Source organism: Lissotriton vulgaris, chromosome 6 (assembly GCF_964263255.1).
Source record: "Lissotriton vulgaris chromosome 6, aLisVul1.2, whole genome shotgun sequence".
Classification (NCBI taxonomy): Eukaryota; Metazoa; Chordata; class Amphibia; order Caudata; family Salamandridae; genus Lissotriton; species Lissotriton vulgaris.
Window position 1 is genome coordinate 1,677,912,280 of NC_141694.1, and position 21,981 is coordinate 1,677,934,260.

Below are 21,981 nucleotides of genomic sequence, written 5' to 3' on the forward strand. Positions count from 1 at the left end.
CCATCTTAAGGTATGTACTGGGCACTGGTCAAAACGAGTTGCGGATGCTGTCCATTGCAGGTCATGTGGCGCCATTTCAGCCCAAGGAGACAATCATTAATGGAAGAAGATGCCTCATACACAATATTGTGTCATGCTTCATGACAGGCATCCTCTGCCCACCCTGATAAGATGGTACTTCCAGGGCAGACTCCACCTCCGCAAAGACTTGGCGGTAGGAGGGAGTTCTTACATAAAACTTACAGGATAAGGTCGGGATCTAGTTCAATTAAAAACACCTTCAGGTACCTGGGTTGCCACCTTTATTAGTGAGGACCTGAGGTATAGTAAAACCGAATTAAGTGATGGAAAACTAAGAAAATTATAACTCTAGTCCATCTTACAGTCTGCAAGCATGTTTCTGCCCATAAGGATAGCCTACCAGGTGAAAGAAATGAAATGAAATTTGATTTGTAGAGCGCATGGCTGCCCGAAAGCGTCCCAGCGCTTGCTTAGGGAACCCGTCCTGGTATTCCCCTGCGAGATAACCCATTACTGGGCATCCCCAAGGTGAAAGCCAGGCATCCCGCTGCGAGGGGCCATTGTGGAGATTAAGCAAGCTATTGCCCAGAGTTACAGAGTGGGACTCCATGATTGGAATAGGCACCGAGGCGAGAATTGTCAGGTCCGGGGAAATATTGAGCCCAAGACCCGCCGAGGCGGGGAATTGAACCCTGGTCCGGGCCAGACCTCTGCATCAGGGTCTGCCGCTCCAACCACTTGAGCCACACTTCTCCTGTCTGGGGTCTGGGGCATACATCAGGGCTGTTGGATCCTTATTCCAACTCTACCGGGTGTCCCCAGTTTCCCTGAATGGTCATGTGAGGGAGTACAACTAAGATATAACCCACATGGATCCTACCTGGAACATTAATACACAAAATTAGGCTTTATGGGGTACCAGAAATTCGGTCAAAGGAGGGGTGGTGGCCTTTGTAGTCACACATTCGTCAGAAGGCACGCCACACTAGTACCTACACCGATTTTCTCCCTGTCGGTTTGGTATCAGACACCTCGTATTAATAAACAAGCATTGGAAATGCAATAGGTCTCGCATCATTAGAGTTAGTGCTTTTAGAATTGTTTATGGGTTTTTTTGTAAATCTTTAGCATTTTTGTTTCCTGTAGCCAATGCTAAAGAATTACAAATAAAAAAAGCCATAAACATTTCTAAAAGCTCTAACTCATACTGCAAAGGTGGGAAATAAGAGTTGGCACTTAAATATCACTTTAAAAAAACATTCCTTGCATGCAAACTTGTGAAACGCGCCGATGGAAACAACGATTTTACTCATCAGAAGCAGCTAATAAATATTCACTGCTACTCAGTCTCCAGGGCACAAAAGCAAACCTCAGTCACCAAGAAAACTCATTTCTGCCCAAAGATGAACGATATGGCTGCTCCTCAATGTTCACAATCTCCCACTACAATACACAAAGAAAGCTGCAGTTTTTGCTCTGTGCGTTTTGATCACAATTAAAATGTAATTCTAACAAAATCTACTACATTTTTTTTAAATAACGTAACAGACTTAAAATAAGTTTACAGTGTGCCTCGATGTGCAGTGTGCCTCGAGGAGTGTAGAGCGGCCTCAAGGAGTGTAGAGTGCCTCAATGTACACAGCGCCTCAGTTTTCCCGTAGTGCTCACTTCGATTGGCCGAAGTCCCTCTCTGAAGCTACTACTATCATTACTGCTCAGGCAGCATGCACCCCTTCAAGAGAAAGGAGGGTTGTCCTAGAAAATGCGACCACCAAGTAGCAACGGTTTCTTTTACTCGTTTTTAAAGGCGGAACAGATCATCGGTTCCTGTAGATCGGTTGCACGGGTGTTCCTTGGGGGGATAGAAATACTCGACACACCCAGACAGCAACTGCGTATGAGTCACAAACATGCTTCAGCGAACTCAGGACGAGCCGAACAGCCTTGTGGATTTTCAAAGCTGCATCTCGGTTTACACAGAGCGGCTTACAAGTTTCCATTCACTCTGCGAGTCTATGGAGTGTTTAATGATACAGAGAAAACGAAAACATTCTCTACTTAACAATCACGTGAAATTCAAATACTCTACATTAGTTTGTAATTTGTCCGTGAAGTTGTTCAAATCACAGGTCAGGGAGTATGCAAAGAGGTTAAATGCTTCTTAGTCGGGCTCGCCAAAAAGACACAGAAAAGCGTGCGAGAGTTCACGGATGTGAGCGTTTGTGTGTACACAGATAGCAGTGACTTCCACACACAGCTGCTAACTATCAAGGTGCTGCCAACCCTTCCGAAACTCACCAGGAGGGCATTGCTGTGGGGAGGGGGGGAGGAGAAATGCGACATGGCGGGGAGGGGGCGGAGCGGGGGAGAGGGTGTTAAGCAGCAGGGTACAGACGGCTGAGGGAACAGACGGCGAACAGACGGCGGGCAGGGGAGGGGGCGGAGCGGGGAGGGGGTGTGAAAGCAGCAGGGGCCTGGAGTGCGGCTGAGGGAACTGATGTGCACGCGCTTTTAAGCTCAATGCGCATGCGCATTGAGCTTAAAAGTCACGGGCACTGCAAGGAATCGCCACGATTCCTTGCAAGTTGAATAAAGAGTGGATAAGCCCCCATAGTCTCGCTTGCTCGATGCGCATGCGCATCGACAGGCGAGACCTAAAAACACTGATCCCCTGCTGTCCACGTTGCGCTTGTTCCGGGAGGCATGCGCTGCCTCTGGCTCGGGGTATTATTGATTCTCCACCTGCCGTCCCTCCGCTGAATTTAATGATCCTTCCTGGCTCCCTGGTCCTCTCCAAAGAGCAGGGGTCGGCGGTGCAGCCAAGAGTAAACTTCTCTGGGAGTGAGGCAAGGCCCCGCCAGCAGCATCATCATCATTAGGTCGGCCAATGGCGCCCGCTTAGTATTCCGGCCCAGGAGCCAGCGCTCGCGCCGGTGCGCGTGGAGTAGGGATGAGGAGCTGAGCACACTGCGCTCAAGACGGCACATCTGTAAATATTGTTCTCGGAGCCTTCTCGGTGTGTTCACACAGATTGTATAATTAGCTCGTCAGCGTTTGTATCCAGTCTGATAACCCCTCATGCAATCCGAGTGCAGACTCCTCCCCGACACATCCCCGGTGTTGTGGAAGTCACTCTGTCATACAAGTCGAAGCAGTTCTGTAAAGGAACGCCCGGACGCTTCATCTACACAGTTCTGAATGAACCCACAATGGACTGGATTCCAGAGGCTGCAAAATGTGATACCCAGAAACCCTGGAGATCCTGAACGATTGCCAAAGGAAGTCATCTTGAAAAGAGCAGCTGATCTGGTAGAAGCACTGTGTGGGATGCCACACAATAACCAAGAGATCATCCTGAAAAGGGCAGCAGACATTGCCCAGGCGCTCTATTGTGTCCCACGTAACCACAGCCACCTGCCAGGTCTCTCAAACTCCTCTGTCCACGCTGGCATGATGAGCGCCAGCTCGTTCGGAGGGCAGCTCGCCATTAACCTGTCCGAATTGGCGCAAGTCACAAATCAGGGTTACACTCTTAACATAAGCAGCGTGTCCCCTCACTGTTACGTGCCAAGCACCACACCCCAGCAGAGCAGCTACAGTTCCGTCACCACCAGCATGAATGGCTACGGCAACACCAGTATGTCAAATTTAGGAGCCTCGCCCACCTTCTTGAACGGATGTGCGGCCAACTCTCCATACGCCATTGTGCTATCAAGTCTCACCATGGCCTTTTCCACAAATATGCCATCTAACTGCAGCAGCTCCTCTGGGATCTTCTTTTCTCTCGCCAACATGTGCAGTGAAACAGGAAAGCTGCATTTGCACCTGTAGTCAGACCTCAAACCTCTCCCCCCTCCTACCAACAGCTTCCATGATCAGTCTTTTGTGGACTCTAACAAGTACTCCTCTGCAGGCTCTCTCCAGCGACTGGCCTTCTCCTGAACTTTGTCCGGTATGATCGTCCATCCCATGTGAACCCCTCAAGCTCAGCCTCAGCCATGGGACTTTCTTACAAATGGATTTAGATTTAGATATGAAGACATGTGCCTCAAGTTAAACCTAGAAGCAGCTTTGGGGGCTTCAGCTTCTCCGAAGGTCGCAGCCAATGCAGATTTGAAATACTTTTTTTTTTTTAATTTGTTTACAGGAACTGCCCACCTTGCATACACTAAAAAGAGGAAGGGCATTGGGTCACTCATCCAAGGAAGGGCTGAGATGTTTGTGCTCCATCAAGGCGTTTGACTTTGTAACTACTTACCCGTCAAAGGGCAGGACTATACTTTGCTGAATTTAACTTTTATAATACTTTAAAATGTTGATTTGCATCAATTTTTTAATGTGAGCAAAGATATGTGTGTGAAGCTACGATCAAAGTTAAGGATTGTCTGAGTGGAACTGGCACCACAACAATAAATCATATCTGTATAGCCTGCTATGGCAGTATTCAGTCACAGGGCTCCATAGAACTGTAGGGGGTGTATTCAATCGCATGGATCTGTAGAGAATGGCAGAGTCACACTCGTTAGTCTGCCCAACAGGTCAAGCACTAAGGCTTCATGGAAGAATTTACAGGTGTATGTAGATTGTCCGCTACTCAGAGCAATGCTGATTTCAGTAAGTCATTGACTGAAAAATGTGTACGAAATGTATATAATAGTTTGACTAGCCCGAGGAGCCTCACTCTTCACACCGCCTGTTGGGTCTGACTGATAAAACGCACTCTCCGAGCCATGGCACCATAGCAACGGCTCCCTCAGATCCTTGCTCCGCCCATTGAGTGGCCCCTATTCATCTTGTGCGTGTGTGGTGCATCCAGCCAAGTTTCAACAGAAACCAAAGTCACGCCTTGTCTTTCAAACTCAGCCTGTGCCACCCTTGTTCCTGCTGCAGATCCAGAGTAAAAAGAGGGTTCTGTGTGTGTGGGATGAGGAAGGACATGTCTACAGCCCACGGAGAACACATCAGAGTCAGAGAAGATGTTGGAAAGTTCCAGGTCCAGTGGCTTTGAAAGCCCTAATGCTTCCCCCAAACCTTTTTCTCGGACACAGGCTTGAAAAGCAGTCAAGTCACTGGTGAAGAGGAAGCCAACAGGAACAACACTTTGAATAAATGAAGGACTTTTTGATAAGATTAATTTCTCTCCAATTTCGTGAACTTTTCCTCTATTAATCTGGAAGATGTTCAACAGATGAGACTTCTCACTCGGAAGTGGAACCACCGATTCTTAGCAATTGGATTTATTATTTATTTTAATTTTTGGCTGTGGTGTTTTGTACGTAGTTATAAAATAATGTTGATTTTTTTTTCTTTGCCCACAAAAAAACCATGGTTTCCCTCAGTGCATTTATTACTACATGCACACAGAGGGTGCATGTAGTAATCCAACTGAATCCTACTAGCCGTCTAAAGTGCTGGCTGACTGGTCCAGTCCAACCTGCCACCAGAGACATATTTTTGACGCCCTAAGAAGTGAGAACCATTCTCTCAAAGAACAGAAACAATGCCTGCTCTGGAGAGCGGTGTTGTTACCTTCTCCTCCATGAAGGCTGGCATGAAGGCTGGCAAATCAGAATATCAAAGCGGGAGGTTTAAAAGGCCTCTGCAGCCTTTCAAATGCGACCCAAGGCTTTCCCAGACAAGGGAGATGCCACCCCCTGCCTTGGGCCCATCAGGCCCCAGGACAGACAGTAAAATTAGCTGTGCACGAGATGTGTTGCACTGCCATGCTGTACACATCTTGGGTGAACACCCTGAAATGAACATGAAGGGTGGAATTCCACCACCTTGTTTGTGGTGGAATTAACAACTCTGGGACAGGATTAAGCCCACTCCCCAAAGGAAGTGGTCACATAGGGGGTGTAGTGACACAAGGGATAAGTAGCCCATAAGACCACTACCCCTCACTCTCCTTAATGCCCCTATTAGTATTTAGGGAACCCCCTAATACCAGGACTTCAGATTTCAACAGACACGAAAGGACTGTAGAAAATACTGATGGCCCGAGGTGCACAACTGACTTGGCGACAACACTATCTGTTTTAGCCTCACAACCTCACATCTACACTCACTAGGGCCCTGACACGCACTGCACCCAAACGGTCAGGAAAAAAGATCTCCGCTAAAAGGCCCAATCATGGGTGCCGAATGGGTATTGCAGCGCCGACCTGAAGAGGAGCAGACCCAATGATTAAGCAAGACACCTAGCCTATTGGGTGTGTGAGGGTCCCTTTCCGAAAGGAGGATACTCTTCTCCTGCTCTTGGGGAACACATCAGTGTTCCTCACATACATCGACCTGTAGCTTTTAGAAGGAACTGCATACCTTTCTGTTTTGCACCAAAGAAGCAATGCCTGGTACAACAACCTGCCGACTACAGGGACTACTGATGCAGCAGCCGCCCAGTACAGGTCAGATCCGTCCTACCTCCAAGCCTGGGGACTCCAGGACAGACTGGAGCCACACAACCAATACCTGGGGTAAAGGACCCCTTGGAGCAACCAAATGAAGCAATCAAAATATGTCATCTGTGCAGTACTTAGTTTCAGTTGGTGGTTGCCGGTGGGGCCCACCGGCACTCATTTTTGGGTACCAGCATTCATTTTTTCTCATCAGACTTGCATACCAGAGATCAGGAGAGGAAAAACCACAGGAGGGGGAAAGGAGGAGGAAGATACACAAAACATGGTGACAAATGAAGAAAGTAGGTATGATAAAGAATTTAATTTCAAAGGTGAGATAAGGGGGCAGGAGTGTCTGGCAGTGGATGAAAGAGGCATCAGATGGAATAAAGACTATGCAACCTTGGTATTTGGTCCCTTCAACATTCAGTAGCACCATCCTAGAGCAAACTTTGGGACCGGCACTTACCTTTTACAAAACTGAGCGCGTTTTATGTGCACACAAAAGTTACCAATATAGTGAAAGCAATACTAAAAATAGCTAAAAGTAAGTGAAAGGAAAAACATATCACAAGTCCTGTTTCTTTTCAGATCTATAGGTCTTCACTGCAAGAGCACAGAAGATCTGCATACAACAAATGATGGGCTTTATTTGTTATTTCCTCCGTTATATATACACATCATATTTGTATACTATGTTAATTTTTCTACTGAGTTTAAAGAAGGTAAAACACTCTAGGCTCCACAAATGATCAAGACCTGTGCCAAACAATATATGGCGCCTGACCGAGCTTCAAATCCATCTCCATCTGACTATTCCAGATAAAAGCAACATAGTATCTTCACGACCAGTCACACAACCACAACAAAGCTTGAATTTCACATCACCCTTCAAAGCAGAAATATCATTCATGAAAATAAAAGTATACACCTTTCAAAGTATGCACATCTACTATTGGTGTAAAGCAGTTTCAGTTACACCTGTGGCCCTCCTTGCTGAACAACTAAGCCTTCTGCAGCTCCAAGTCTGTTGCAATACAAATCGTGCATGTCGAGTACTAGGCAGTAATGTTTATTACCTTAATCCACCTCGTCATCACTTTGGAGGTGTATCCAACCTCATGACTGAAAAAAGAAGACAGACAGACTATGGCGACATTCCTCTGGGCATTATAAAGGCATAGCTTTACCAGAATTATTCTTAACTTTACCAAGCCTAAACAAAGGTCAGCAACGAGGGGAAAGAGGGTGCTTCATAAGAACTGTGACATGGACTACATGGACTAAGCATAATGAAGATTACCAGTAAGTAACCGGGACATTATCCTCGCATCCCTGGTCCCAATCATTACTGAAGAGTTCATCGTCTGTTGCGAGAGAAAAGCACAGACAGTCACTACTAGAGCTAAACCAGAACTTTATTAGTGAGAAGAAATCATATTTCAATAACAAATATTTCCTAAGACAAAGCAGAATACAAAACACGCTGTCCAACAGACCAGCTTTGTCCTCCTAACACCTTTAATAAAGGTTCACAAAGGTGTGCGATAAAACCCAGCAAGCTGCTCTACAGATCTTGGACAACGATACACGCTGAACCTCAGCCCAGGATTCAGCAACACTTCGAAATACCTTCCATGGATAACCACAATAACCACAAGAAGAAGAGTGTCAGAAAGATAAGGCTATGGAAATCGCACAATAATATATAAATGAAGTGCTAGAAATAATATGCTAGAGATAGAAATGAAAGAAATATTATAATTCAAATCGAACACCAAAAAGGGAGGAAAATATTGTAGGTTCAGGGTATAGAGGCCTAAATATTTAAGACTGAAATATTGTGATGCGGCAAATTCCGACAACCTCACCCATGTGAACATCACCCAGGCGCTTTCCTCCCCCCCCCCAATCCACTACGACTTAAATGTGTACTACTTAATTGCAGATCAGCCAGTAAACACGCCTCCGATATCTTCGACCTCATCCTACACAATGATTTAGACATCATCTTCACTGAAACTTGGTTAAATCCCGCTTCCACTCTTATTTTAGACCTAGTACCTCCCACTCATGTCATAATTAGGCTAGACAGAGCTTTGAACTTGGGTAGTGGCATAGCCTGTATTTACAGGAACACACTCTTGATTTCTCACTTTGAATCCTCTGCGCCTCCCTCCAGTGAATACCTGTGTCTCAGCATCTCAAGTAAACTTCACACTTCACACCTTTTACCAGCCCCCGGGTGACAATCTCCCCATCATTGAGCAACAAATGGAAATCATCACTAGCAAGGTCGAATCGGCGGTGGCCCAAATCATCCTTGGCGATTTCAACCTTCACTGGTCTAACTTAAACGACTCAGCTGTATCTTGCCTTAAATCATTCTTAATGGATCAAGATCTGACTCAGCACTGCGACTAACCAACTCATTAGAGGAGAAACTCTAGACCTCATCTCTAAAGGGCAGACCATCACACTAGATTCCATTACCCCTTGTGATTGGTCAGACCACCATAGCATCCTCTTTTACATTAACAGGGAGGTGTTGATGAGGAAGGCTCAACCATTGAAAGCAAAGATATGGAAAAAAAGACCTCAGATCAATAAACTGACGATCTAGCTGCCCAATGTAAATCTGCCCTCTCCGCCCAAGCTGACTTGGTCGAAGTGCAATCACTCACCGACGCCTACAATTCGACAATCACCAATATCATGGATGACATTGCTCCACTCAAACATAAAAATGCTTCAACAAAAATATCCAAACCGTGGTATAATGACAACTTAAACACAGAACACCACAACCTTAGGGCAGCTGAACGTTCCTGGCGATCCAATCCCTCCTCTGACCAACTAAAACTCCTTAGAGATGTCAGGAGCCTCTACAACAAACAAATCAAGAGTGCCAAGGCGGACTTCAGACACCAACTGGATCAGGCGGCGAATCGCCCCAAGAAACTGTTCGAATTGGTCAAACAGCAATCAGTCGTTGGTCCAAACCACTCTGAACCTGGTGGCAGTCCACCCTCATGCAACGAACTTGCCGCTTTCTTCTCAGAGAAATCAAGACTCATCCCTGCCGGCCTCGCCTCTAAGAAGGCTCTATTGCCTTCCTCAAGTGCCGCCTCCCCCCTTTGAAAAGGGCAACACGACCACCAAGAACAATGCGTCACCTTTACCCCATTTAGTGAAAATGACATCCACAAGATTCTTCAGAATATCAACCCTTCCAACCACTTCAGTGACCCGTTGCCCCAGGCCATCTTCAAGGAAATCAAGAATGAACTCATCCCCACCTGGAAAAGGATAGTAAACACTTCTCTTTCACAAGGCACGATCCCCAATTGCCTAAAAGCAGCTCAGGTATCACCTATTCTATCTCAACTTTGTGCTTACATAGATAATTATCAACTCCTAGACCAGCATCAATCTGGTTTTAGGAAGGGGCACAGCACTGAATCGGCTCTCACTCACGTTATGGATGACATTTTAAAAATGCTTGACAAAAACAAATCCTGGCTTCTGATTCTCCTCGACCTTTCCTCCGCATTAGACATGTTTAATAATGACAACCTCCTATCCATCCTGCATAACCAAAAGGGTTTTGCTGATCCGGTTCTACAATGGTTTCCTACATCACAGATCACAAAGAGTCAAGGCAAACCATTCTCTCTCCCAGCTCTCTCCAGTACTCATGGGGTCCCTCAAGGGTCCGCTCTATCTCCTATCATCTTCAACCTTTTCCTGGAACCTTTTGATAACTCATTAAACTCTATGAACATGCTCTTCCAAATGTTTGCAGACAACATGCAACTCTATAAAAAGACACAATGGTTCAGCACTCCACAATAAGTAATAGTAAGTCAATAACTTTTAAATAATAAGTCAATAACTTCTGAAGAATCCGTTAAGGAGGGCTTAAAAATTATTTTATTCTTTTTTCTTGATACAGAGCGTAGCCAACGCGTTTCGTCCAGAAGACTTCTTCAGGGCAAAGTAGTGAAAAGGATGTCGTCTGTTGATTTTTGACGTTCAATTGATATATTCACGGGCGCTAAAGTTCAAGGATATAGAGTTATATGGGGATGGCCACCTTATCGATGTATTATCAGTTTGTCCTGTGGTTACTGGTATCAATATGTTTCCATAGTACCGTATTTCTAGGATTAATTCCAGATTGCCGATTTTTCACCCAATCATTGTGGCACTTTTGATCCCCTTGTAGTGTATATCATCATCCTTCACGGGTCACCGTCGGCAGCAAAAGGTCGAGACAACATGCAACTCTATTTGAAAATCTCATCCCTGGAAAACATCATCTCCCTCAACACTACCCTAACGTCTACTCAAAACTGGTTAACAGAGAACCATCTCCTGCTTAACACTTCCAAAACAGAATTCCTGCTCATCTCCCCTCCGAACCACATCCCCAAGCTATACCTATGGCTGAGTCACCTCACTGCTTTCAATTGGACTCCTCTCATCATAGACTCAGCCAAATCTCTTGGAGTCACCATGGACAAGCACCTGAATATGAAAAATCATATCAGCAATGTATGTAAGGGAGCAAACATTTGTTAAGGTCACTCAGAAATATGAAACCTTTCCTTCCACTTAATGATTTCAAGCAGGTGGTCCAAGCACTTGTCTTGCCGAGGCTAGACTACGCAGTGCTACCCTTGTGGCCTTCCCAAATACGCCCTGGCTCCACTAAGGTTATCACTGAACGTGGCGGCTAGACTGGTCACAGGCACCACACGATACAAACATATATCCCCAGTCCTAAAACCTCTCAACTGGCTGCCCTACAAATTCAGTTAAAGATTGCCGTTCTAGCGCACAAAGCCCTTCACTTCAATACTCCTAGGTACCTTGCGCAAAAAATTGAGCTATCCTGTGGTTTAAGAGCCTCAAGCAGTGCCACTACCTTCCTCTTGAAACCACTTATCCTTAACAAACAAACAAAAAATAACTGGTCACCGAGCTTTCCCCGGCACTGCACCAAAGATATGGAATGCTCTTCCACCGAAGTACGCAGAATCTCTTCAACTAAGGCTTTCAAGTTAGAAGCTAAACGATTCCTTATGAACAAATTCTTACCCTAAGATGGATAGGCTCACTTGCTCGTTGTTCCCACGATCATGATACCTCCATTTGTAACGGCTCCTCTTTAATGCATACTGGGACCCCCCTCGTTGCCAGTGTACACCTGCCTATTGTATTTCCCTCCTGGGCGAATTGTCCCGCATTATGCGACCATTCCAGTCTCTCAACCAGATGTTGATATTGCATTTATGTTCTTCCTCCCATCATTCTGTAAAGCGCTCCGATATCCTTTGGGATCTTGTTTGCACTATATAAGACTTTATAAATAAAATAAATAAATCAAATATTGGATTTTTGAGAAAAGTGATATACTCCGTATGTACTGAAGAAAAGCAACAATAAATCATCTTGAATAATCGACTTCAGGCACGGTAGTTTGAGTATACTGGGCAAAAAAGCAAGCAGCATATTTCCACATCCATCCATCCATATTGGTTGAATGTGAAAAAATCTACTACAGAATCAACATGCTGCCAAAATACTGAGGGCCAAAATATAGAGTCTGGGGTTAAGAATAGTAAAACTTTACTTACCAATTACCTTCTCAATATTTCGATCTTGAATATTTTGTATATAATATTCTGACAGCATGATATTTAGAAGTCACTGTTTGCATTCCTTCTTTTAAGCAGCTCTCGAAATAAAACAAAATAAATTTGCTTCTAAAGCTGCATTAAGCAATAAATCTTCTCTGATTCAGCTCTTCCCTCCATATACATTGTTAACTAACACAGCTCAGACAAACCCACTGCTTAACTCCATTAGAAAGGCTGTAGTGTTGCAAGGAACATCTCCCCTGCCTATTCCCAATGTGTTACAGTCTGCTCTGTCCAATTTCTGATGCTGTTTCATACCTATGTAGTCAGCGAGGACTATGCTAATAGAAAAGTTAAAAAAAAAGCTTGCGGACAGGCTAGTGCCCTTGATCTGTTCGGCAGCATGTGCAAAGTAATTTGTGCATTAGGCAGGGCCTAACAGGAGAGGTTTGCATAACATGTGACTAACATGGGCCTGACTGGATGGATCAAAGATAATGCCTGCAAAAGAAATCCATGGACTTCCTTTAAGGTTGTAAGAAGTCACTAATTTTCTACTCTAAAGAGGGACATTCTCAACTATATAAGAAATACAAACGTATTTTGCTGAAGATGAAGGGTTTCAAAGAAGTTTTGGATTATGTGGCAAAGAAGTCCAGCATAGGTCCATGAGGGCAGATCAGGATCCATGGCCAGACTTTCAGAATTATCACATACTCCAAATTAGTTCCAATGAGATTAAATGAATATCTGTTAACTGTATGTGATAATCCTGAAAATCTAGTATGGGTTTTGCCCTCCTTGGCACAATGTGGACACAACTAGTTGCTTTTGCTGTTTATGGCTCGTTTCAACTTTCTGGTTCGCAAATGGCACTAGTTTTCAGTAAGATTCAAAGTGTAGATGGACACTTGTAAAAAGAAGCACTTACAGCTACCTTTTCTTGGGAGCAAGTATTTTCCGAGGTGCGAGACGAGAGTAAGTTAGGGTGGGAATGCCGTGGCAAGTGTGTGCACATCCACAAAACGCATTTGAGAGTATTCACAAATCTTTACAGAGCCCATTCTAATCATGGACAAGGCCAAATATTTACTTTTATCAGAGGTCGGACCAAATCTGTCCAGGGTGGAAGCGTGGAGGAAACACTGCCTAATTTGGTGGGATTGTGGGGATAGGTCTTTTTCAATGTGGCTAAAGAAAAAAACAGTGTTAAAGTGCAGTTACACTGTAGTGCTGAATATACACTAGTGATAATAGTGCAAAAGTGGGGGTAGGCATAAATACAGGTGCAATGGCAAAGTGGTTTGGGACTCAGATTATAGAAAAAGCAGAGCAGTCTTTAATGAAATTTTAGGTTTGACAGCTGTTTCTGGTTTCCAGTACTTCGATACCAGAGAGAACAGTTCTGAAGTGCATTGAAAGAGCTCCTGTAGCTCCAGTAAGCACCGCAGAGCTGCACTGCTGATAGGTGTAAAAAGGGGCGTGACCTCGGACCACTTCTCTGCAACGCAGCTCTGTGGCACTTACTGGAGGTGCCTGGTGGGATAGGTGGCCCCCAGGGATCCTCAGGATTCAAGGGGAACTAATTCCCCCACTTAAAACCAGCCAGGGGGTGTGTTTGCATAGTGGTGATGAAAGGGGGCGGGCCTGATGTGACATGTGAGTACTTATGCAATCACTCCGCCAAAACCAAAGCACTTACAAATTCACCATGCACTCTCCTTGCAGCACTTTAATCATCCAGTCACTACCCATGCACTCATGCACTGCTACAATACCCCAAGCAGTACCCATGCAGTCCAGCCATCGCTCCGTCACTACCCATGCACTTATAAATGCACCATGCACTGGCCTTGCAGTACTCTATACATCCAATCAGTACCCATGTACTTATGCAATGACCCAGGCACCAACGCATGCACTGCTACAATCCTCTGAGCACTACCCAAGCAGTCCAGCCATCGCCCTGTCAGTACCCATGCACTCTTTTAATCATGCAGCCAGCACCATGTACTTATCCAATCACTCCACCAAAACCCAAGCACTTATAAATTCACCATGCAATCCCCTTCCGTACTCTAATCTTCCAGTCAGCACACATGTACTCCGCGAATGACCCATGCACTAACACATGCACTGCTACAATCCCCTGTGCACTACCCATGCAGACCTCTAACAACCTACACGGTACTGATTCAGTTCTCTAATTACCCATGTTATACCCATGCAGTCCAGAAATCCCTCTGTCGATGGGGGGCGCTAGAGGGCGCACTGCGGAATGGCTGGCTGCTAGGTCGGCTCCGCCGGACGGGCGCGTTTCCTCGGACCCCTTGGCCCTAAATCCGCCCCGATTCCCGCACAAATCAGCAGAATGGACGGCTGATAGTCTCAACTCCGCAATGTGGTGAAGTCAGCCAGAAGATGTACAGCACGCCGAAGAAATCAGCAAATAACCTTACGGCGCTGAAAGGCTGACCAAAATGGCGGCGCGCGACCGTGGCGACCGCAGCTGAAACCGAGCGATGTCGCCCTCGGACGACCACAGGGCTATCCTCATCCCAACGCGCTAGCTGTGGGGAACAAGACCCGGCGAAAATCAGGTACGATGTGCCTGTCCTGCAAGTAGATCTCACAGCGGACTATGTGCGTTCCAAGACGGCCAAAATGGCGGCGGCGGTGAAACGCAAAATCGGAGACCCTGCTCCAGACGCTGCCGGCTCCCCGTTTTAATACACCAGCGTGAAACCAGGTACGGGAACGCTACACTGCGCGGCTGCAGAGGTGGAAAAGGAAGAGAGGCGGCTGGGGGCGCACCGGGGAATGTGCGGAGGTGCGAGGCTTCTCATCGCTGCTACGCGCCGCACCTGAAGGCGCGAACCAGACCCGCCATCACTCACGGGACCGCTTCACACGGACAGGGAGATACAGAGGCACGGTAAAAATCCCACAACGCATGCAATATCACAGGACACTCCTGCGCAGCGCACTGAGCTAACATGTACCAGTATGTGGCTGAGTGGACAGTCTAATGAGTAGATCCTCAACGCAGGGGGCGGTTGGTGCACAGTTGCGACGCACACGGACAGCGACCAAGCCAGCAGCCCCAACGAGCCCGCAAGTCGCTAGCCCAGCTGAATCCCCGGGTACGATGGGGAAGCCTGACAAGCAGCAATCGAAACTGCCCTTTGAGGCGAGAAAGCAAACGGCGAAAACGGGAGCTGCTCAGGAAGCTGATGATGACCAGGGGCTGGGGGACGGCGCCGGCATGGAGGCAGTACTAAGGGCTATCCAGCAGAGTCTGCAGGATATGAATAGCAAAATGGACAGTGTCGTGGCACGGGTGGACTCTCTGTCAAACAAGCTGGAAAACCACGAGGAGAGACTGGTGGAGGCGGAGCAGAGGATCTCCTCGGTGGAAGACCACTCCAGAGACATCGCGAAAACACACAGCGCCATTGAGAAGACCCTGGAAACCCTGAAGGCGAAGGTGGAAGACCAGGAAGCGAGGTCCCGCCGCAACAACGTGCGCATCTCGGGCCTGCCGGAATCCACCAACACAGGCAGGATGGAGACGTACGTGGAGAACATGCTGAAGGATATCTTCGGGGCTGGAAGCTTCTCTGAAGTCTTCCTGGTCGAACGCGCACATCGTTCCCTGGCCCCCACTCCGAAACCAGGGGCTACGCCTCGAATAATCATCGCCCGAGTGCTCAACTACAGGGACAGGGACACTATACTTCGACTGGCGAGGGAAAAGGGCGCCATTACCCACCAGGGCAACTCGCTGGAGTTTTACCCAGACCACACCATGGCGGTGCAGCAGGCTAGGAAGGAGTTTGCTCCGGTGAAGAAGAAACTTTGTGAGCTGGAAATTGGATACGCGATGCTGTACCCAGCAAAACTTAAAATCCTAACAGATGGCAAGCCGGTGGTTCTCACGACGGTGCAAGCCGCGCAGGATTACGTCAAGACCCTCACCAAACGTCGGAAAAATCAGGAGAATGCGGGCAGAATGAGCGACAACGACTGACAACATGATGGCTGACATGTGCGTAACATTGGATTGCTTCTTCGAAGTTGGCAGCGGGCGACGGACACTACGATTAGAGTGACTCTACACGTTGCGATCCACGAGACTGAGGTCGTCGCTGCTGACGAACTTTGGAAGGGAGTCGTACATGGCAGTAACGCAGTGAGTACACTTGGGGAGCGTTGATGCAGAACCCGCACACGAACTCTGGGTTTCAACTGACTAAAGACATGCGGCCGGCAGGCTGTACTAACTGCACTATTACTGTGAAACCCCGAGACACTGACTATGAGGGTGTACGGTACTGCCTGCATGTGTTCTGAAACCTCGGAGGGAGACGGGGGGGGGATATCGCTGGTCATAAAATACTTGCGGGGGGTTGGGAATGGGGTGAGGGGGGTAGGGGGTAAATTTCGACGATGTCATTATGTAAAAATCGTGCTCGTCCACATCCACTATGTGGATGGAGATGTGTGCTTCGGGCGGCACCCCCAGGAGGGTGTTCCCCCACAACAAGTTCAATCACAGTTCTGAAGTTCGGGGGGGAATGGCTTTGGCAAAGTTTGGGTGCTAAAGTGGGAGGCGGGGGGTTGGGGGAGCTGAGTATAGTTCATATGTTTGCACTGTGTCTGAGAAGCATTGCGACCTCTTTTGTTGCCTGTACTACGCATGTTAAGGATGCACTGTTTCACAGGTGGCCACACAGATCACGCGGCGCACAATTTCACCTGACCACGTGTTAATGGCACGCTTTGACACACTCAACTTCATCACATGGAATGTCAGGGGGCTGGGGAACCCGAAAAAGAAAAGGCAGATGTTTGCGTACTTTGACAGACTTAAGGTGGATGTGGCATTTCTGCAAGAAACACACATGGCACCCACTTCCACATCCAGGCTGGGGAACAAATGGGCAGAATCCGCCACTGGCTCATACTACTCGACGTACTCCCGAGGCGTCAGTATTTTGATCAAGAAAGGAACTCACTTCAAAATCAAAGACACGTACACTGACACAGGGGGACGATATGTTATAGTGGTAGGCGAGACGAGACACCAAAAACTAGCTCTTGTGAATGTATATGGCCCGAATGTGGATGATGCAGGTTTTTTTGAAAGGTTATGGCACACTATAGCTGATATACAAGCGGACAATGTCGTCTGGGGGGGGGGGGATTTTAACGTAACACTCAGAGACGGGCTCGACAGAGCAACACACACACTTGAGCAACATACCAAGGCGAGGGAAATGCTGCTGGACGCAATGTCTAATTTGCATGTCAGTGACCTGTGGAGGATACTGCACCCGGGGGAACAGGTGGCCACGCACATTAATGCTGCAAACAGGAGCTGGTCCAGATTAGACTTTTGGCTAGCCACACAGGACGTCCTTGCATGGGTGGAGCAGATAACACATCTCCCGAGAACACTGTCAGATCACGGTCCTGTACTCCTAAGGTTACGGATCCCACACTATGTCCCTCCGCCCTACACATGGCGATTTAATGCGCAGGCCTTGCGTGATCCACTATATGTCGATACAGTCCAGAAAGCGATCACCGACTACTTTGAGCTGAATGCCCCCACCACGGAGGACCCGTGCCTCCTGTGGGAAGCATTTAAAGCGACAATACGGGGCGTGTGCATTAACACGTCCGCTGGCATATTGAAAGATATTCGTCGCCAACTTAAAAGGAGGGAGGAGATGCTCCGAGACCTGGAACAGCGATACACAAACACTGGGGACACGGCACTACTGAGTGACATTCAGACACTACTGTTGGAATACAACACATTTGCTGATGACGAACTTAAATACATCTTCAAGAGGACAACGGCTAGGAGGTATGGGGAAGGGGGCAGGCCGGGCAGGGCCCTAGCAGAAAAGATTTGCTCAGGAAGGGCGCCACAACATATAGCGACTATACGTACCAAACACGGCACACGTGCACACGACATGCCGACCATTATGGGTGAATTCAGAGAAACCTATGGGGCGCTATATGAGGCCAGGGCACAAATATCACGGGAGGAGCTAATGGAATACATGGCTGACGTGGAGATCGCCTGGCTGGCGGACGGACACAGGGAATATTTAGCAAGGCCACTCACGACACAAGAAGTCATAGATACTATCAAAAGACTCCCTAATGGCAAAGCACCGGGCCCGGATGGCTTCGTCATAGAATTTTACAAAACATATGCAGACACGCTAGCACCACATCTGGTGAATCTGTACGAGGCCGCGCATGAAGCCCAGACACTGCCACCGTCCATGAGAGAGGCGTTGATCATCGCTCTACTGAAACCGGGCAAAGACGAAGAACACTGCGACTCATACCGCCCCCTCTCCTTGATAAACGTAGACACTAAGATTTTAGCTAGCATTCTAGCGGACCGACTGAAGCCGCTAATGCCGATGTTAATAAGACCAGACCAGGCAGGTTTCATCCCAGACCGGTCGACCACGCACAACACTCGCACCCTTTTTGCTCTGGCACACTACTTGGCCCCGAATATCAAAGCGGTTGCTGTCTTGTTAGACGCGGCAAAGGCATTCGATACGATTGACTGGCCATTCCTACACGCAGTCCTAATCCGGATGGGGTTCCCCCCCATTATTCATCGGCTGGATCACAATGCTGTACTCGGGCCTGTCGGCCCGCATACGGGTGAACAAACATCTATCGTCCCCAATACACATCGGGCGAGGCACTAGACAAGGGTGCCCTCTATCGCCAATGCTGTTTGCCCTTATACTGGAACCCTTGGCATGTAAAATAAGACAGCACCACCACTATTCAGCTATTCAGTTGCCTACGCGGCCCATACACATAGCCTTGTATGCGGATGACATGGTCCTATACGTGAAAAACCCGGAGACAAATCTCAACCCACTACTGCGGGAATACATTAAATTCGGCCAATACTCGGGTCTCCACATCAATTGGAGCAAATCCCTCATACTCCCGCTGACGGACGGTACCCAGCCCACAGCGCTGGACTACCCCCTGGAATGGCAGGAGGAACCGACGAAATATTTAGGCATTTGGTTCCACAGAGATCCGGAGTTAGTCATCCGCACCAACTACGGGAGAACCGTCTCCACACTGGAGGATAAGGTCAAGAGATGGATTGGACTACCGCTCTCACTGGCAGACAGACTCGCCATTGTGAAAATGGTACTCCTGCCCAAATTCTTATATCTTTTCAATAATATACCTATTAAGCCCCCGGCGGAGGTGTTTCGTAACATTAAATCTCTCATGCTCTCCTTAATCTGGGCGGGGAAGCAGGCTAGATTGGACCTGCAGACTCTGACACTCCCATACGCTAAAGGGGGTTTCAAGGTGCCAGACATTTACCTATACTATCAGTGCGCTCAGGCGCAATTCGCGCATTATTGGTTCCACGAGATTCCTTTTTTAACGCACGTAGCTGTAGAGCATGGAGATGCTGATCCCATCCCACTGACGAGTATATTAACGCACGAACGTCCCAGATTACACGATCATGACATCAACCCAGTGAACACCACGATAGAAGCATGGAGGACACTGAGTAGGATGGCACGTTGCACACCAATCTACGCACCAACACTCCCCTTGGCTCACCATCCGGCACTGTCTGTCACACAGGAACAGGTGGGGATGGATCTTCTTAAACGCGCGGGCATAGACACCCTAGGGGATTTGTATAGAGACGGGCAATTTGTAACGCTGAACCAACTGACATACATCCAGAATCCAACTCTGTTGTTTAGTTTCAACTACTACAGATTACAGAGGGCGGTGAAGGAACATTTTGTGACTTTCCCAGCAGAACCACAAGCACTCGCACCACTGACACTCGTGCTCAACACCCCCTCAGCGTCACACTTGGTGTCTCGTCTGTACCGCAGCGCGCAATCTAGCAATGGGGGTAACACAACAAGAGCCAGGGAGAAATGGAACGCAGCACTGGGGGATGACCTCACGGAAGAGGAATGGGAGGCCTCCTGCATGCTAACGGGGATGCTGACACCAAACGGGAATCTTAGACTGATTCATTATAAATATTTGCACCACATGTACCACACGCCTGAACGACTGCACAGATATGGTCTGAGGGACAACTCTAACTGCACTAGGTGCGGACAGGAACACGCGGATTTCATACACTTGGCGTGGCACTGCGATGCGGCGGCACAATACTGGGATCAGGTGATGCGGACACTCAACACTATTTTGGGGGCACAATTGCCGTGTACTGCTAAAGTCTGTCTCCTGGGGTTGGTGCCGCACTTGAGAGCGAGACGACGTAAACTTTGTGTGATTGCACTATTGATGGCGAAGAGGAGAATATCCTTGCATTGGAACAGTAAGCGGAAACCAAAAGTAAAAAACTGGCTAGAGGATTTGACCTATTGTAGAGACACTTTAGTCACATATGAGGAAGAGTTGCCTATGGGGTCCCGCCCCAGAGACTTTTGGGAACCTTTTCAACAATATCTGGTGTCAGTGGCCTCTGACGACGACGCGTGCTGAGCGCTCAATTGCTACAGGTTGCTTGCTACTCTGGGCTACACTTGGCGGGGCAATGAGGGGGGGAGAATGTTGTGACACAGTGCTTTGAGTTTTACAGGGGGTTGTTGCTTTGTTGTTTGTATCATCCCCCCTAGGTTATGGGGGCTTTGGTTGAAAATACTGAAAATATAAGGCTGACCAGGCATATACACCATACAGATGCATTGTCGAAAACCGAGCCTACACGGACACCGAGCACGCGCCGCCGGACCTATGGTTGTCGGCTGATTGGCTGTGTATGGATAAGTCTCTGATTTACTCTTGCGTACTATGCACAACCGGCCTTCTCAGGTTGTAGGCGATATTGACTGTACTATTTCTATGACAATGTGCAATAAATGTCTTACCCCAAAAAAAAAAAAAAGAAAAAAGAAAGAAAAGAAATCCCTCTGTCACTACCCATGCACTCCTCCAATCACCCAGCCAGCACCACATACTTATCCAATCACTCCACTAAAACCCAAGCACTTATAAATTCACCATGCACTCTCCTTGCAGTACTCTAATCATCCACTCAGTACCCATGTACTTATGCAATGACCCAGGCACTAACTCATGGCAAATACAGAGGAGTTCATGCTAATCACAGGGGTACCCCAACGCATAGTGTTTCCTAGTGTATGTAGGTTTTTTCACTGTATTCCAAGTGTCTTTTACCATAGCACTGGCTCCAGTCCTGGTTAGTCAGAGTCAGTTACTAGCAGTACCCATCAGTAAAAAGTTGAGGGCACAGGAGGACTTTCTGCTCCTCTGTTGGTTCTTTCTGCACATCTCTTACTTCTTCCTGCACTTTTGTTTGTCTTTATGGACTTCTGTTGACTCTTTCAGCATTTGTCTTGCTTCTTATTGCGCTTTTCTTCCTCTTTCTTCATGTCCTACCTTTGTAGGTATGATGGGGCAGGTCAGGCAACTGAGGGGTCCGAAGAACTACAGGACTGGTGGTCCGCCGTCCCCCTCTCACCCACCTCTGTACCCTCTATGCAGCAGTCCCCTCCCGCTGACGAATGGATACAGGACGGACTCCCCCCTTGGTGGCAGGATGATTAAACAAACCACGGCTCTTTTAACCTGACTCCTCCTCGGCGTGACGTCATCACGCAGGACCTGTCAAGAACAAGCGGAACCAGGAAGTCAGCGGACAACGTTTCCCTGGAGGTGGAAGGAGTAGAAGGCGAGAGAGCGGAGTGGAGAGTACCGAGATCGGAGGAAGAAGACGAAGCGAAGGAGAGCTATGCGGAACGGAGGAACATCGACGGCAAGCCAGGAGGCCAACGTCCCTACGAGTCGCCCAGCAACGTTCCCGCGGGAGGAGCGTGGCTCGA

General features: G+C 47.7%; 1 protein-coding gene and 1 pseudogene across 1 annotated transcript in view; one reads left to right on the forward strand and one right to left on the reverse strand.

Moving 5' to 3' along the window:
- NSL1 (NSL1 component of MIS12 kinetochore complex) overlaps nucleotides 1-21,981 on the reverse strand; it is a 102,348-nt gene that overhangs the window by 53,612 nt on the left and 26,755 nt on the right. The window lies entirely within an intron of this gene.
- LOC147709305 (transcription factor COE1 pseudogene) lies at nucleotides 1,932-3,963 on the forward strand (annotated as a pseudogene).